The sequence below is a fragment of the Tiliqua scincoides genome, chromosome 3, assembly GCF_035046505.1.
Source record: "Tiliqua scincoides isolate rTilSci1 chromosome 3, rTilSci1.hap2, whole genome shotgun sequence".
Lineage (NCBI taxonomy): Eukaryota > Metazoa > Chordata > Lepidosauria > Squamata > Scincidae > Tiliqua > Tiliqua scincoides.
This window is the reverse complement of record NC_089823.1, coordinates 109,189,254-109,206,682: the sequence shown is the minus strand read 5'-3', so window position 1 is coordinate 109,206,682 and position 17,429 is coordinate 109,189,254. Positions and strand designations below refer to the sequence as shown.

Below are 17,429 nucleotides of genomic sequence, written 5' to 3'. Positions count from 1 at the left end.
GTGACTAAGACCAAGGAAATCAACACCCCTTAAGCTATTATGCTTACTTGGTCATGTTGCTATAATCAACTTTTTTCCAGATATAGCTGAATAAGCCAAGATTTATTAGACACCTTCAGTAAGAAGCTTTGGGGGAGAAAAAAATCTTTAAATAACATTTACAAGTGTAAATGTCATGACCAGAACAAATACTTGCAGCTACCACTATCTCTATCTAAGGTAATTTCAGAATAACTCCTACACAGCATTTTGATGTAAATGATGCCCTTGAGGACTGTCAAAAATATTGATGACATTTCCCTGTATGTTGTGCATACCCTCCTTGCTATCCTTACAGAGTTAGTGACCGTTTGGTGTAGTCCTTCGCACAGTAAATAACCTTTAAGATAAAAATAAAAGCAGTGTCAAGACAGATTGAACTGGCCATAGAAGCAGTAAGAAAACTGTACACGCACTATGAGAATTTGTGTAACTTCATTCTAATTAAAATATCACATGCACGCCCTCCCACAAAAAACAAAAACAAAAAACCCCTTCAATTTAAGATGAGACTAATGGCCCAATCCAGAGCAGTGTGTGCTGCCTCATCACTACAGGAATATTTCACATAATTACATTCTATATTCTTTGTGCTAGGACCAGTTTCTTATAGTACTGAAGCCTCTTGGAGACCAACAAGAAATTCTTCTGGAGGATGCCTTCCTCTCAAGAGCTTTTAAGTCATGTAAATGTTTGCCATCGCCATTGCACTATTTATTCATGAAGCCCAATGGCACTAATAAGGAGACTCCTTACATGGTATGACTAATTGATAGTGAGTAGCTTTCAGATACTACAACTCCTTAATGGAGCCACCAGAAGCACACATTTTATGGTATGTTGCAACACAGCTACTGTCAAATGTTCAGTTCACCAAGGTTCTTCTCTGGTTGAATCATTGCATGTTCATTAAGGGAAAACCATTTGCTTTGAATGGAAGGTACATACCTTTTGCTTTTGTCCTCCTTATTTCTAGACCCACCATCCTCAACTACAAATCTCCCTACTCCATGGGCTTGGCAGCTGTAAATTTCACACTGTTAAAATGGAAAACCTGGTCCTCCATTCCAGTGATTACCTTTGAAAACACTGGTTTTGCACAGACTGCCACATTTTCAACAAAAGTTCTAAATTATTTGAAGGGCACGTTTCTGGGTGGGAGGAATCAAAACTCATTAAAATTGAGTTCATATCCAGTATTTGTTGTCTTTATGATAATTCTTTCATCACATGTAGGCTACATCCATCCATTTGGGAGGTTCCTTCATGAAATGCTGCTTATTACAGGAATGGATTGCTAATAAGATGTCTGAATTTATGTTAGGGGTCTTTTTCATTTTAAATAATCTATTCCGATTAGTAGCGCTTCAGTTCACATTGGTTTGTCATAGTCTTCTGATCAAGACTGTGGCTAACATGTGACCTCATACAAAAGTCACAATTAATTTTTTTTTCCTTCTCTGGAGGCCCCAGAAGTCTACAAAAGCTTCTGCTTTGCAAAGCCAATGTTCACAATAGACTTTCCACAAATTGGTGGATGATCTCAGGCTGTTGAGAATGAGTCTTTTATGGTAGGGTGTTATGACAGGGGACATTTATTGCCATGTATCCCAGTTAATGAGCGCTTTTATGAGGACTTTCTGCACAGTTCCCAGACTGTTGGTTAATAAGGAAGGTCCTGTGCAATGTGTTATGGTTAATGCCATTTGGTTTCCCAAGTTAACAGCCAGAAAGATAAAAATGGACCTGAAATATAGTTAATGCCTGCTTTTTTGTAATAACATCGTTTTATACTAAGCTTTCTTGACAATCCTTTGCAAGGAAAAATGGTCTTTGAGGCTGAAGCTGTTAGTCTAATGCATCACAAAATCAGGAGATAAGGCATTGAGTTCTTCTGCAATTGGAAATAGATCTCAATTGCCTTTAAGCGTCAATCATGCCATAACTTTGAATTATGAAGACCTTTATCAACCCTTTACAAAAATTGCTCTTTTGATTATTTCCCAAACCACTTGCACCTACAAACCCCAAACTGCATTAGTTACAGTGGAGGTTAAAACCACGAGGTCGATATGGCTCCCTTTGAAGTCAATGAAAGTCTGTGGTTCCTGCAAGCACACTGAAGATTGAAACCCAGTGTCAGAAGTGTAATGAAATGTGGGCCATTCATACAAAAGGGCCATATTTGGTTTCCACACTTAGCTTTAACAGGATGCACGTTGGTGGATAATACATTGTGTTCGGACATGGAGAGCTAGATTCAAATCCAAGCTCTATTATGCATTTGCTGGGTGTTTTCTTACCAGCAGTGCTTTTTAAAACACAAGTAGCATGCACATGAAGGAGGAAAAATTGTGTGTGGGGACCTACTATATTGACCAGTGGCATGATTCAGCAGAAAACGGAAAACAGAAGCAAGGGTGTGTTGGCAGAGATAAAGCACCAAAAGCTGATGGTGTAGCTTCTCTTGTCCAGAAGTTTTGCATATGGCTTGAGTTCAAAAGTCAAAGGTCAGTTTATGTAAAGAAAAGTGCATAGAGGAAGGTAGTGAGTCCAGCAGATAATCTACCTAGCTACATGTCTTCTCTTCTTATCTCTACTAACAGGTTGAAAGTGCACTAACCTTTCCTAAAAAGTGCTCAAAGAACCAAAATGGGGGTTTGAACTGGAGCTAACTGAGACCCCAATCCTATGGGCTTCAGCACCAGTAGTACGAGTGTACCAGCAGCACTGGGTGTTGCAAATGTGCCGTAAAGCATGTTTGCGGCACTGGGAGAGGAGGAAGTGCTTGCATTGAGCCAACACCAGTTGGCACTGAGCCTCAGTGCCAGAAGGACGGCGTGGGAGAGTGCCCATCTATGCAGGGGGAGTCTGTCGAGAACAGTCGCACACAACTGAGCCCTAAGGAAAGCTGTAAGAAGGAGGGGGAAAGCAGAACTCTTTAGAAAGACATGGGGCAAAGCAGGGAAAATCTTGAGGAGAGCATAGGCAGGTTAGACTTCCCAGTGGAACCCAGGAGAAGAAAGGGAAATTTTGGAGGAATTGGGAAGGATGAAAGAGGGGAGAAAACTATGAGGGTTTAGTAAGGATGAACAGAGAGGGGACAGTTGGTTCAGGCCAGGGCAAAAGATAATCACATGTAAAGCTTGTCTTTCTCTGAACTGTCAAGCTCTGGTAAAATTTTAATCAAGTAATATCCACTGCATTTATTTCTAGTCTCATTGTCACACTGTGACCAGGACTGAACTGTCTTGATCTTTGCTTATACCAAATGCCAGATTTCAAGGATAGTCCAGTCTAGAGTATACACATTTTAACCATTTGGGGGGAGAGGGGTACTTTGTGCTTTACATTTCAGGGAAAAGGGGGCAAGTGCTCCATTTTCAGACTTTCAGCACTATGTAGAGTTTATTTCAAGTTGCAAATAAATATCCCTGAAATATTGATACCTGCATGAGTGTGTCAGTCCCATTCATTTACCACTGGCTAACTCGATTTGATCAGCTGTATCACTGACAGAATACATATTTTGAGCCCGTGTTATTGTGCAAGTTCCCCAAAGTCCATATTGGGTTATGTCTCAGAATCCTTTCTTGTTATTGCAGTTGTACTTTCCTGTTGCCACCTTCCAAATAGGCTGAACCACCAATTGAATTACACCGAGGATCCATGGTGGGGAAGACTTTTCACTTTCCAAAAAGAAAACGATATTGGCCATACGTCTGTGTTTAGGAACCAAATTGCAATTACCAGTGAAAAACTGATCCTCTTTGTTTTAATGGCTCTGCTCAGGAGTTGAGCCTGCTGTGGAGGGAGAAAGAAAGATAAACTTTTCTTTTGACTCACCAAAGCAGGTGCTTCATTCTCTCTTTTCCCTAACTCTGAACAATCGGTTGGGTTATTTTTACATGGTTGGTATAGCCTTTTGGATGCAAACTTTGCCTTGCTATTGTTATCTGAGCCTCTGGCGCCAGGGCTAGATGTATTGGGAACCAAAAGATCACACAGGAAGCGAGTTAATTTAAAATGCAGCTGCCTGTTTATTCAGAGCGGCTTCCCAGAGAGCTTGGTGCGCTCTCTTCCCAGAAGCGGTGCTAGCTGCAAATGGCTGCTGTGTGGATTATTGTGTTTGCTATAGAATATAATTGCCAGGTTGGTCCCAGGAAACAAGGAAGCACAATGCAGGTAAGTTGACACTCACACAAGCCTAATATCTGGCAGTGACTGTAGACACACAGTTCCCTTTTAAATAACAAGAAAGGCAAGCAGCTAATTGCTTTTACAATGAGAAAGAAGAACAGTAAGATTATCCATATTTGCATTTTGGTACTTTCATGTCAATAAAGATACTGTATAGGTGCAAGTGCTTAGGATAGGGATGGCCAGTTTTTGTATTTTTGAGGGCATCTATTATAGACAACTCCTGAGACTTTGTAACAAAATTTGAATCATCTAACAACGTGAGCTAAACAGGCATGGAATACATTCACTGTATGGTATGAAGACTTTGACTGCAAGTTCTAGAGGAGCTGAAGAATAATTTGTTTCACATTTATGTAATGATTTGGAGACCAAGTAAGGATCTTATCCTAACCGGCCGGTAGCAGGTTTTGTTTATTCTTGGGGGTTGGGGGTCTTCTGGTCTTGTAGAACATCTTGGGAACCCATCAGTATCCATCAACCTTTACAACAATTTTCAACCTTTTCATCTCATGGCACACTGAGAAGGCGCTAATATCATCAGGGTACACCATTAGCTTTTTGACAATTGACAAGGTACACCATACTGCCGGTGGGGGCTCACATTGCCCAATGGCCCTACTAATAAATGACACTCCCCCAAACTCCCATGGCTCACCTGTGGATCATTTGTGGCACACCATTGTGCCACCGCAAAGTGGTTGACGATCGCTAGTCTAATACAAGGAGGAGACAGAAGCACCAGCAAGGGTACTACCAAAGCAGTAACAGCCAAGTGAAATAATGGCACTGAAGGGGGGGGAAGTATTTACACCTCTCTATCCCCCCCCCCAACAGAAAAGTTCTACCCCACCTAAATAGTTTTCTACAAAACCGTAAATTGGATAATATTCAGCATGGCCTTTGAAAATACTGTATGCAGGCATTTCTTATGGCTTAATTGTTTAGAATTCTGATCCAGTAGCAAAGCTTGATAACAGACATTATGAAGATTGCCATTCATTATCATGAGTGTCTAATCGCTGTGGCTTGGTGAATGCTAATATGAGAAATTAGGGCTGTTGCAAGGTTAAACATTCTCACCCACTTGGATATTCTCTTGCTATCCTGTAAAGAAAGATAAATAATTCTCAAATTTAGCATGAATAAAACTTTAATTTTATTCTGTATGTTCAATTCTTATTGAGTAGCCCTCATACAGTTAGCCCAATTGAAATAATTGAATATATCTGTATAAAGTGTAGGCCATAAAATGTTTCTGAGGGATGCCTAATTCATAAAAACCAGTTTCACTGAAGTACTGCAGTCAGGTGATCACAACCACTTGGCTTATGCCAGCAGCCATTTTTTTTCCCCTTCAGATGAAGATTATTATTATTATTATTATTAACAGTATTTATATATCGTTTTTCAACTAAAAGTTCACAAAGTGGTTTACAGAGAAAAATCAAATAACTAAATGGCTCCCTGTCCCAAAAGGGCTCACAATCTAAAAAGATGCAAATGAATACCAGCAGACAGCCACTAGAACAGACAGTGCTGGGGTGAGGTGGGCCAGTTACTCTTCCGCTGCTTAAAAAAAAAAAAAAAAAAAAAGGAGCACCCACTTGAAAAAGTGCCTCTTACCCAATTAGCAGTTGTCTGGCTCACCTGTCATTAGCATGATGTACCATTCTTTTCATGGGTGTCCAAATGTCCTCATTGCGAGTTGAACAATTAAGTTCAAAATGACAGGTTCTGCTACTGGCAAATAAGTCAGATGCTCAGTTCTAAATAGGGCTATAGTAAAAGTGCTTCCTGCTTTTCAGTAGCATTGAAATGCGCCCCTTCCTTTTCAGCAATTTCTTTTAAAGTGCAAGCAGGGTGGAATACAATTCTAAAAATAAAAACAAACAGAATACTTTGAGAAAAATCATTTAGCCTCATCTGAATGGCTATGTAGTGTTGTGATGTCACCTATTTAACTATGTGATGCTCAATTGGCTGAGATAATCCAGTACTGGAAGTCACAGAATCATAGAGTTGGAAGGGAACTAGTAGGTCATCTAGTCCAACCTCCTGCTTTAGGCAGGAAATCCTCTTAGAGCATCTCCGACAGGTGCTTGTCAAACCTCTGCTTGAATATCTCTAGTGAGAGAGAGCGAGTCCACCACCTCTCTTGGCAATCTGTTCCACCGCTGAACCGCCCTGACCGTCAGAAATTTTTTCCTGATGTCTAATCAAAATCTCAACTCTTGTAGTTTGTACCCATTGGTTGTAGTTCTACTTTCAGAGACAGCTGAGAATAAATTATTCTCTTCTTCCATATGACAGCCCTTTAGGTATTTGAAGAGAGCTATCATATCTCCCTCAGCCTTCTCTTCTCCAGGCTGAACATGCTCAGTTCCCTCCATCATTCCTCATCCTCCAGCCCCCTGATCATCAGCTGAGTGTTACCCTCACTCTGAATTGGCTTTCTTTTCTTATCAATCAGCTTTGTGGCCTTCCAGGAGACAGCAACAGTGAAAAGAAAAATGACTGCAAACCAAAATTTGAAATCTCACAGTGAGAGTGTTTTCAGTAGCTATTTCTGCCCTCAGAATATTCAGTACATTCTAATTCTGAGCAGAGAACCAGTACAGGGAAAGAAGCAAAACTTTCAACATTTAAGATAAGTCCAGATACAGAAGGGGTAATTCATATTTCCTTTTTATTATTAGTGGCAATTCTATATCTTGCAGGATGAAGTATGTAGTGTACCAGCATCCTGAAGATCGTAAGGTGGTCCAGATGTTAAACTCTAACAGCTGGACTGAAGCAGCTTGTTCTAGGACTTGCTGTGTGAGGTGCTTCTAATACATTCTAAGCCAGGCCTATTCTAAGCCAGGCCTATTCTAAGCCAGGAATAGGTCTGTAGCCAGCTATAGATCCAAACTGTAAACCGCCATGTCCTGAAAAAGCCCTCCCTGTCTTGAGCGGCACTTACCATTCTGTCGTGGCACTGCATTTCTTTCAAGCTGATCTGGGCACAGGGATGCAGAATGGTAAGCACTGCTCATGGGGGGGTGTGGAAGGTCTTTTTCCAAATTCCAAATCTGGCCCTTGTGCCGGGGTTTGGAAAGCCCTGATATAGATGAGTCAGTTATTAGATTACACAAAGGGACAAGAGGGTTTCCCCTGGCCCTCTAAAGTCACCAATTTTGATGTGGGTCCTTGATCTGAGGAACTTGCTTTTAGGGCAACTGCCACACAGGAGTTCTGGGATTAGTTTTAAATACACTACACATTAAATCTGATGGCAGGTGGAGTAGAATGTTGGGCCAAGAAAAATTGTGTGCACCAACAGCAGAATAGAAGCGAGGAATAAAACTCATGGAATACAGGTACACACCATTTAATGATGGGGATACATTCTCTGAACCCCATTGTTATACAGTTAGGTCATTAAGCGAACCTTTAGCCCAATCTAGTGCCTTTGCTGTGTAAACAGACACTCCCTGCTAGACACTAACTGGCTGCACAGGCTACTGGAGATAGATTGTCTCTTCTTTGCATTAAGAGCCTCTTTGTTATGTTAACACACACTCTGCTGCAGGCTATGGGAGACAGGACTGCCTCATTAAGAGCCTCTTTGTTGTGCTTTGACTACCATCGTATATTGGGTCTGTCATTAAGTGGAAGGTTGTTAAGCGGCACACACCTGTACATATTTACAAGAGTATGGAAGTTTCTCAGAAGGACAGGACAAACCTATTTTTCCAAATTATCTCTGGTGCCTGCCAGTCTCTTTCCATGTCTTATTCCAGATCCTATGATTCCACCCAAATGTTGTTACTAAACCTGTTCCTGCCTGAAAAATTACCAAAACAGTTAGAAAGATGAACTGAACATGAGTTGCTCACCCCAGGTCACTACTCTTTAGATGTGGCCCCAGGTTTTCCAGAGGATTGGAGGATAGCAAATGTCACACCAATCTTTAAAAAGGGAAAGAGGGGGGACTCGGGAAACTATAGGCCGGTCAGCCTAACATCTATACCGGTTAAGATGGTGGAATGCCTCATCAAAGATAGGATCTCAAAACAGTACAGTAGGTTTGCCCCGGTGTGTGTCTTATGAGGTGCTCTGTATTGAATCAGGTCAAATCCAACATGAAACATTGGCGTGAATTAGAGCGATTAAATATTGGCTTAAAATTTTCTACAATATCGATTCCAACACTCTTCTATAATATCTTCTTGATGATCCTTATTTTACAGATAAATTTTGGAGTACAAAAATAAAACACTTGGGAGTCGAGCCTGATTTACTTGGCCATTTGTCACAAGACAAGGCATTTAGGCTCATTAAAGAGAGACTCCTGGACATTCATACTTCCAATATCTTATCTGCTGCTAACAAAATTTGTTCACCAATACACTTTCACTTACCGGTCAAAGTAGGGGTAATCCCCAACTATTTATACATTTTGGAATGTCCAAAAACCAGAAGGGCCTTTTCTATGGCCCGTTGTAATTCCATTCCATCTGCTGTTCTTTGGGCCAGATTCAATGGTACCCCTCTTCAGGAAAGAATTTGTCCCTGTTCTCAGCGTGTTGTAGAAACGTTAGACCGTCTTCTTTTTCATTGTCCGCTTTATAATGAGTGTAGGAGGAAATGTCTAGCTCTCCGACCTCATCTTAATTCTCCTTTTGAGGATTTTGTTATATTGCAATCCTTATTAGCTTCCACTGACCCTAACACCATTCTTCATTCATCTCACAAATTGTGGTGTCCAACTTGAAGCGTGCCCCTATTCCTTGAAGTTTCTGATTTATGGGAGTCAACTGTAGGTTGGGTTGTTATTAGCAAATAAATTTCTAGATGTATGAAAGCGTTTAATGATTTCTTAACTGTATGCCAATAAAGGTACTGAAACTGAAACTGAATCTCAAAACACATAGACGAACAGGCCTTGCTGAGGGAGAATCAGCATGGCTTCTGTAAGGGTAAGTCTTGCCTCACAAACCTTTTAGAATTCTTTGAAAAGGTCAACAGGCATGTGGATGCGGGAGAACCCGTGGACATTATATATCTGGATTTTCAGAAGGCATTTGACATGGTCCTTCACCAAAGGCTACTGAAAAAACTCCACAGTCAGGGAATTAGAGCCTCTGTTAGAATTAGAGCCTACCCACAGAGGGTAGAGCCTCCGTTAGCCTGAAGATAACATCAGAAGGTCACCAGTTCGAGGACACTGGCAGCTCCCTGAACAGTTGAGAATGGCGAGACCTTGAAGCAGCTGACAAGTGTTTCCACCTGCTGAGTGTTTCCACCTGCTCCTGGTGTGAGCAAAAAGCGTCTTGGCTGCCCTCCATGTGAGAGATAGAGCTGCTTGTCAGCTTGCCTGGGAGAACTGGAGGCCAGAAGTGAGACCAAACCAGGAAGATCCATTCTGAAATGTTGTTGGTTCTTGAAAGAGAGAACCTCTATGATTGTAAAAATCCCCTTGAGGGATTTAGAAATGCCTGCCTATGTAAACCGCCTTGAATAAAGTCAGAGGAGTAATCTGATGACCAGAAAGGCGGTATATAAATACCTAGTTTTGTTGTTGTTGTTGTTGTTGTTGTTGTTATTAATTAGAGGGCAGGTCCTCTCCTGGATTGAGACCTGGTTGAAGACCAGGAAACAGAGAGTGGGTGTCAATGGGCAATTTTCACAATGGAGAGAAGTGAAAAGTGGTGTACCCCAAGGATCTGTCCTGGGACCGGTGCTTTTCAACCTCTTCATAAATGACCTGGAGACAGGGGTGAGCAGTGAGGTGGCTAAGTTTGTGGATGACACCAAACTTTTCTGAGTGGTGAAGACCAGAAGTGATTGTGAGGAGCTCCAGAAGGATCTCTCCAAACTGGCAGAATGGGTAGCAAAATGGCAGATGTGTTTCAATGAAAGTAAGTGTAAAGTCATGCACATTGGGGCAAAAAAATCAAAACTTCACATATAGGCTAATGGGTTCTGAGATGCCTGTGACAGATCAGGAGAAAGATCTCAGGGTGGTGGTGGACAGGTCGATGAAAGTGTCAACCCAATGTGCGGCGGCAGTAAAGAAGGCCAATTCTATGCTTGGGATCATTAGTAAAGGTATTGAGAACAAAACGGCTAATATTATAATGCCGTTGTACAAATTGATGGTAAGGCCATACCTGGAGTATTGTGTCCAGTTCTGGTTGCCACATCTCAAAAAGGACATAGTGGAAATGGAAAAGGTGCAAAAGAGAGTGAGTAAGATGATTGGAAGGCTGGGGCCCCTTCCTTATGAGGAAAGGCTACAGTGTTTGGGCCTCTTCAGCCTAGAAAAGAGATGCCTGAGGGGGGACATGATTGAGACATACAAAATTATGCATGGGAAGGATAAAGTTGATAGAGAGATGCTCTTTACACTCTCACATAACACCAGAACCAGGGGACATCTACTAAAATTGAGTGTTGGGAGGGTTAGGACAGACAACAGAAAATATTTCTTTACTCAGCGTGTTGTTGGTCTGTGGAACTCCTTGCCGCAGGATGTGGTGACGGCATCTGGCCTGGATGCCTTTAAAAGGGGATTGGACAAGTTTCTGGAGGAAAAATCCGTTATGGGTTACAAGCCATGATGTGTATGTGCAACCTCCTGATTTTAGAAATGGGCTATGTCAGAATGCCAGATGCAAGGGATGCATTGCAGGTCAGGATGCAGGTCTCTTGTTATCTGGTGTGCTCCCTGGGACATTTGGTGGGCCGCTGTGAGATACGGGAAGCTGGACTAGATGGGCCTATGGCCTGATCCAGTGGGGCTGTTCTTATGTTCTTATGTTATGTTCTTATGTTTTACATGACAAGAGCTGTAGAGCAAGCCTTATATGAGATATACCATTGCTGCAAAGGACCCTGCAACTCTGTCTGCGCAAAAGGAGAACATTTGTATTCACTGTTTCTTTTGAGCAGATCAAGGCACTTGATCTTGTCCTTCCTATGGGGAAAATGCTGCTGCTGCTATTTTCTGCTCTGTCTGATTAAAGTGCCTGTGAAGACACAAGATTTCTGACAGTGGCCTAGCTATCATTTCCCCATATGTTGGTGCATGCTTAATGAACCTGCCAGGTGCTGATCCTGCTGGTAGCCATCTGTCTTGTGGCAAGGAATTAACAACATCACCAACTTGTGCGCGTATACTGGGAGTCTGTTATTTGGAATTCTTGTTCAAGTCTCAGTTGCCACAATCAGAAGCAGATTTTCAGTTTAATTTATTGTGGATGTGAAAGCATTTTTTAATCATATAACCTAGTGTTTCTCAAACTGTGGGTCGGGACCCACTAGGTAGGTCGCAGGCCCATTTCATATAGGTCCCCATTCCTTTCAATGTATATTTTATTTTTAATATATTAGTTGATGCTACCTTAGTGCATTTAGGGAAATGTGACAGATCTGTACTTTAACAGGCTACTATGTATGTGCTTTAACAATGATAGACAATGACGTTAACTCCTGGGCAAGTGTGGATAGGATTGCAGCCTTTGGGATGTTGGGGAAACTTTTTTAAAACAGATCAGCAATGACGTGGGAAGGTTAGGAAGGTTCTTTTTTATTTTAAATTAATTGATAAATTTAGGGTACAATCCGATGTAGGTCTATTCAGAAGCAAGTCCTACTTACTCCTGGGACTTACTCCCAGGAAAGTGTGGATAGGATTGCAGCCTTATACTTAATGTAAACTTTTAATTTACTTACTTGATTTGATTTGATTTTGCTGTATAGAGGGTGTTAAAAATTTTCCTGCTTGATAATGTCATTTTTGGCTATGACATCCCTTCCAGGTTAATGACATCACTTTCATTGAGTCCCAACAGATTCTAAAAAGTGGGTCCTAGTGCTAAAAAGTTTGAGAATCACTGATATAACCTGCAGAGAGCAAAGATTCAAAAGCCATACTTTTTTTAAAGAAAGAAAAAAAATTGTAGCACAGCAAATATCTGTGTGATAGATGTACAATCACTTTGAAATCTGTGGAGAGGCTTTTTTCTAAGATCTGAGGATGTTCTGACACCAATCTTTGAAAGCTGAATAGTGCAAATGCCTTTTGGGGCTGTGAATTCTTTGGGTTCATTTATATAAATGTTGGAGTGCCAGAGACCGAAAGACATGTGCACATCTGGACTGCATTTCTCCAGTGCTTTGGCCTCTGATAGTGCATATGTGTCCTTTTATTGCATGGCATTTGTGCCCAAACAGACAGAAGCTGCTGTCATGGTCTGGGTACTTCTGTTTTGGGTACTGGCATTTATTTGGGGGAACTGGTCAGCAGTAATATTTTCCAGTAAGTCTACATGCTGTGAGTTTTAACTAGAGCAGGGGTCTTCAAACCCCAGCCCGGGGGCCAGATGCGGCCTGCAGCAAGCCTTTTTCCAGCCTGCGGCCAGTCTCTTGTCCTCTGAAAGCCTCTGGCCCACTCAACTGTACGTGACCAGAGCTATGCTCTGATTGTGTCTGGAAGGTGTTCTGAGGGCCAGAGAGGTAGAATGAATGAGCCCATTCATTCATTTATTCACTCATCTAAGTTCCATCTCTAATTTATTTATTTATTTAAATTTTATATTTAAATTTTTTTTCCGGCCCTCCACACCATGCCAGATATTTGATGCAGCCCTCTGGCCAAAAAGTTTGGAGACCCCTGAACTAGAGTTTAAAACACATTATCTATTTATTACCAAATCCCAGCATGCCACCAACATACCAGAGCTGCTACTGGGTGCACTGCACCTCTTGTTATTTGTGGCAGTATCATGGAGCACACAATAGAAGTGCAGTTTTTGCATCACCATAAAGGAGGCTGTGTGGCCACAATGCTAGTTCTAGCAGTGCAAATTCCCTTTTTTTTTCATTTCTGATATTGAATTTTGGGTGGACCATGTGCTGGGGAGAAACCAGGGAGTGTGTTGGGGAAAGGAAGGGTGGATCAGGTGTCAGTCACACATACCACATCTCATCCCCCACTTTTCTACCTATCCCATTTTTTAATCATGTGCCAGCTGTATAACTGGCATAAGTTTGAGGAAAACCATAGGCAATTGGGCAGCATACTGGAGGGATAAGTAAAACAAACATGTTTTCAAATATGTTGTAGAGCATTGGGATGCTCATTTTGAATTTACTCAGTTTCACAATTTCATACTTTTGTATTTTTGAAAAATTGCACAGTTGAGTGTTCATTTTTTAATTATATCTGGAATTTTTAACTTGTATATATTTCAATCCCCCTCCTCTCTCTCACACACAGAACTATAATGACTTTGAACTGAAAGAATCTGATCATCTCTATTATTTTCCTCCTAAAATCTACAGCAGGTTCCACAGACTACCTCACTTTATTATAATATGTTGATAGTTTCTATGTTCTGATTTTACCTGATGTAAAACTTCCCACCCTATATGACAGAAGGGCCAGTCCTGATTGTACCAAGTAAGATCTGCTCCCACCCAAATTGGAATGAACTACGAAGCATGTAAACTTTGAAGCACCAGCAGCTATAATTAAAGGTGTTGAGCATGTAGCAATTTCCAAGAGCAAAATAAACCATTGTATAGTAAAAAATATCAAAAAAGGAACAAACCAGAGAACACAGCATACTTACATTGCACTAGGAAGTACAAGTGCCCTCAGGGTTTGAGCAAACTTTTATAAATCTTACTAGCATTTGCTTCAGTGCTGATAGCTGTCTTCACCCTAATTTGTCTCCTTCCTGAACAAGGTTTTGCCTCTTGGCTACAGCTTATGGTTCCAATATCTTTCCAGGCTCCTGTCTGAATGGAGAAACGAAAAACCAAAAAAACCTCTCTTTATGATCTTTTCTAGGCTGTGCTCTTGGAATTTAAAGGTAAAACCCAATATGAGGAAAGATAGTGAGATTTATTAGGTTGTGAAAAAGTCTCCCAAGGGAAGTAATAGAGCTCCATCACCTGCCATATTAGTCGAAAGTTGGTAAGTGCCTTGTCGGAGGCTGACTTGCACTGACAGAGGGTAGACAGAGATGCCTGGAGTGACTGAGCCATCTTTAGTAACTGTAATTGAGCCAAAGGGACTTTTCAGGTATACAGTTCACTTGAAATTAAATATCTTTGTATGGTCAGTACAACAGAGTGCAGACTTAAGAAGACTCTTCTTATTCTTATTAAGAGAGTCTATTCTGATTATTAAGAGACTATTTGTAAGAGACAGACTATTCTTATTCTTATTAAGACAATTGAATATATTCTCTCTTTGGTTTTACAGGCAGATTAACCCATTCTGTGGAGTACACTGGTTGTACAAAAGGTTTTATTAATGAAATGCCATTGATTAATAGATCTGGAAAGCATTCATTCAAAAGTCTTGAAGTGATCAAATGTTTTTCCTTCCCACTTCTGTCACATATCATAGTGTGCATATACAGTACTTTTTATGCTGTAATAATGTATAGCACCACTGTCTTTATATTAGCAGTTCTCAGATGGTGGGTTGGGACCCACTAGGTGGGTCGTGAGCCAATTTCAGGTGGGTCCCCATTCACTTCAACATATGTTTTATTTTTAATATATTAGACTTGATTCTATCATGGTATGTGACTGCATTTGGGAAAATGTTACAGATCTGTACTTTTAACAGGCTACCATGTACGATATATGCTTTTACCAATGATAGTCAATGGGGCTTGCTCCTGGGTAAGTGCGGATAGGATTGATGCCTTTGGGATGTTTTGGGGAATTTGATTTTGACATATGGAGGTGTTAAAAATTTTCCTGTTTGATGATGTCACTTCTGGCTATGACATCACTTTCAGGTAAATGACATAACATCCAGTAGGTTCCAGCAGATTGTCATTCTAAAATTTGGGTCCCAGTGCTAAAAAGTTTGAGAACCACTGCTATATTTGATTAATTTGTGTGTTCACTTAATTGATTCAAAGGCCATATTCTCTTAAACTGATGCCCCTGTGAACAAATACAAGTAGTTTTATTAAAGTTGTCAGCAACAAGTTCCACACAGTGAAGTATGACTCATTTAAGGTGGTGCTTGTCTAAGGTGCTGATATCACAGATGTGTGTGTCCTTTAGAAACAAAAGATTTATGTTGGTTTAGCCCAATCCTATCCAATTTTCCAGCACTGGTGCAGCCACAATGCAGCCCTGAGGTAAGGGAACAAATGCTCCCATACTTTGAGGAGGCCTATGTGACTGTCCCCCCACCGCAGGATGCAGTGCACGCCCCATTGATATAGCTGCACCAGCCCTGGAAAATTGGATAGGATTGGGCTCTAACTCATTAAATTGAATTTAGTTGGGTGACAGATCCAATTTATAAAAAAGAGAGATACAGTAGTATAAAATGCTAGCTGTGAAGAAAGGATAACTTGAGTTTTAGTGGCTTCAGTCAGTCACTGAGCAGAGCACAACCATGCCACAAAACCTGAGTTCTTGCTGATGCCAAACACAGGTAAGTCCGAACACCTTTTTTTTTACTTAGTTGGCAGCAGCAGTGGGCAGCAGCGGGAACCCAGGAGTGACTTCACAACTGTCACTGCTGAGTCGCGGAGGAAGTTTACAAAAAGCAAGTGGAAATCAATGTTCACTGATGGCTAATTATAGCAATAGGCGACGTCTGTGACGTTTTGAAACTTATCCAGCTTTTAATAACTTCCAGTTTGGATAGTAGGATTTTAAATATTTTCTTTTCTGGCCCTGTTTTCTGAGAGAATACTGCCAAAACTGAGTTTGCACAGATAAATCTTCACTGGATATTAACCAAGATCCAGGCAGTAGGGAGGCTGATGTTCCATGGCAGTGACCAAAGTATCATCAAATGGCAGTATGTGAGTGACTAGTGAATCTATGACAGCAACTGTTACCCTGCACATGCCCAAGCTCGTCTGATCTTGGAAGCTAAGCAGGGTCAGGCCTGGTTAGTACTTGGATGGGAGACTGCCTGGGAATACCGGGTGCTGTAGGCTTATACCATAGTCTTTCGAGACTGAAGGCTGCCAACCATAATAAAGTGAATCTATTTATTCAAGTCAGGGCTAATGGGAAAGATAGCATAGCACAGGAGCACATGGAGGTTAAGTCCAAAGGGATTTGCCCAAAGAAGTAGAACATAGAAACGAGAGCCAGCAAGCAACAAAGAAAGCCATGAATACGGATGCACAGAATATTGCACAGGGTTCAATGCTAATAAAAGATTTTGCACAATGTACTTTGTGAAGTTTTACACGAATACATATGTTTGAATATGGCCATTATATACAGACTGGATAAAACTTTAATTGGGATGCATTAAGAAGTGTGTACCCCTGTAGCCCTTTCCCGTAATTTCTCTTTTCCACTTCATACAGCATCCGGGTACAAAAATGATGGGGAGACTATTTCTTTCCATTATTTAAAAAGAAGCCAGTTGGGCCTTGAATCTTGGTTTTTGGACTCACACTGCGTGATTTCTATTTAGTTCTTTTTTTTCACTTCATGTGCAGTTTTATTGTCGGTACACCCTATGGAGGGCAATAGGAAGTGATGCTGTGGTGTTTCTTTGAAGTAGGTTTAGCTGTTGTGTTTTTTCTGAACTATATCTGGAGAAGCAAAGCTGTGAGTTGTGGAGAAGTCTTCTAGATTTATGTCTCACGAGAAACCATGTTTTTGAAACATATTCCACATTGCCTCTCCATTCCAGAGTCCAGCTGAAAGAGAGAAGGACTATTGCTCAGTGGGAGAGTATCCACTTTGCATGTGGAAGATCCCAGCTTCAATCCCAAAGGCCTTGTAAGTGCCTCTTTGTGCCTTAAGGGCTTCTGCACTCTTGTAGGGCAGGCTGCCCACACTCAGCCTCAATAACCCAACTCCAGTGCTTGCACTTTAATATACTGGGATTCCCTCCTGAGCAGCTTTTTCCCAGAATGAGGATACACACACAAGCATTCAAAGCAGAAATTTTATTAAAGAAAGTTAAGTTACATTTCACTCAGATTAAAGCTCATCCTGCCTAGGGCAGGAGGGAGATGGAAAATGGTTCCTGGGTTCAATACGCATTTAGCAAAGAAAATAATAAAGCTAACTGGATCTACACTACTTTGAATGCTAACTACCAAACACAGTTTTATCTTGGCAGATGGATACTCATTCCAGCTGCACTTTGTGTGGCAGATACCAGGCTCAATGGCAAAGAATAGACTTTC

General features: G+C 41.1%; 1 pseudogene; it reads left to right on the top strand.

The window, feature by feature from the left end:
* Positions 1-16,097: 16,097 nt before the first annotated feature.
* Positions 16,098-16,214, top strand: LOC136646548 (5S ribosomal RNA; annotated as a pseudogene).
* Positions 16,215-17,429: the final 1,215 nt, after the last annotated feature.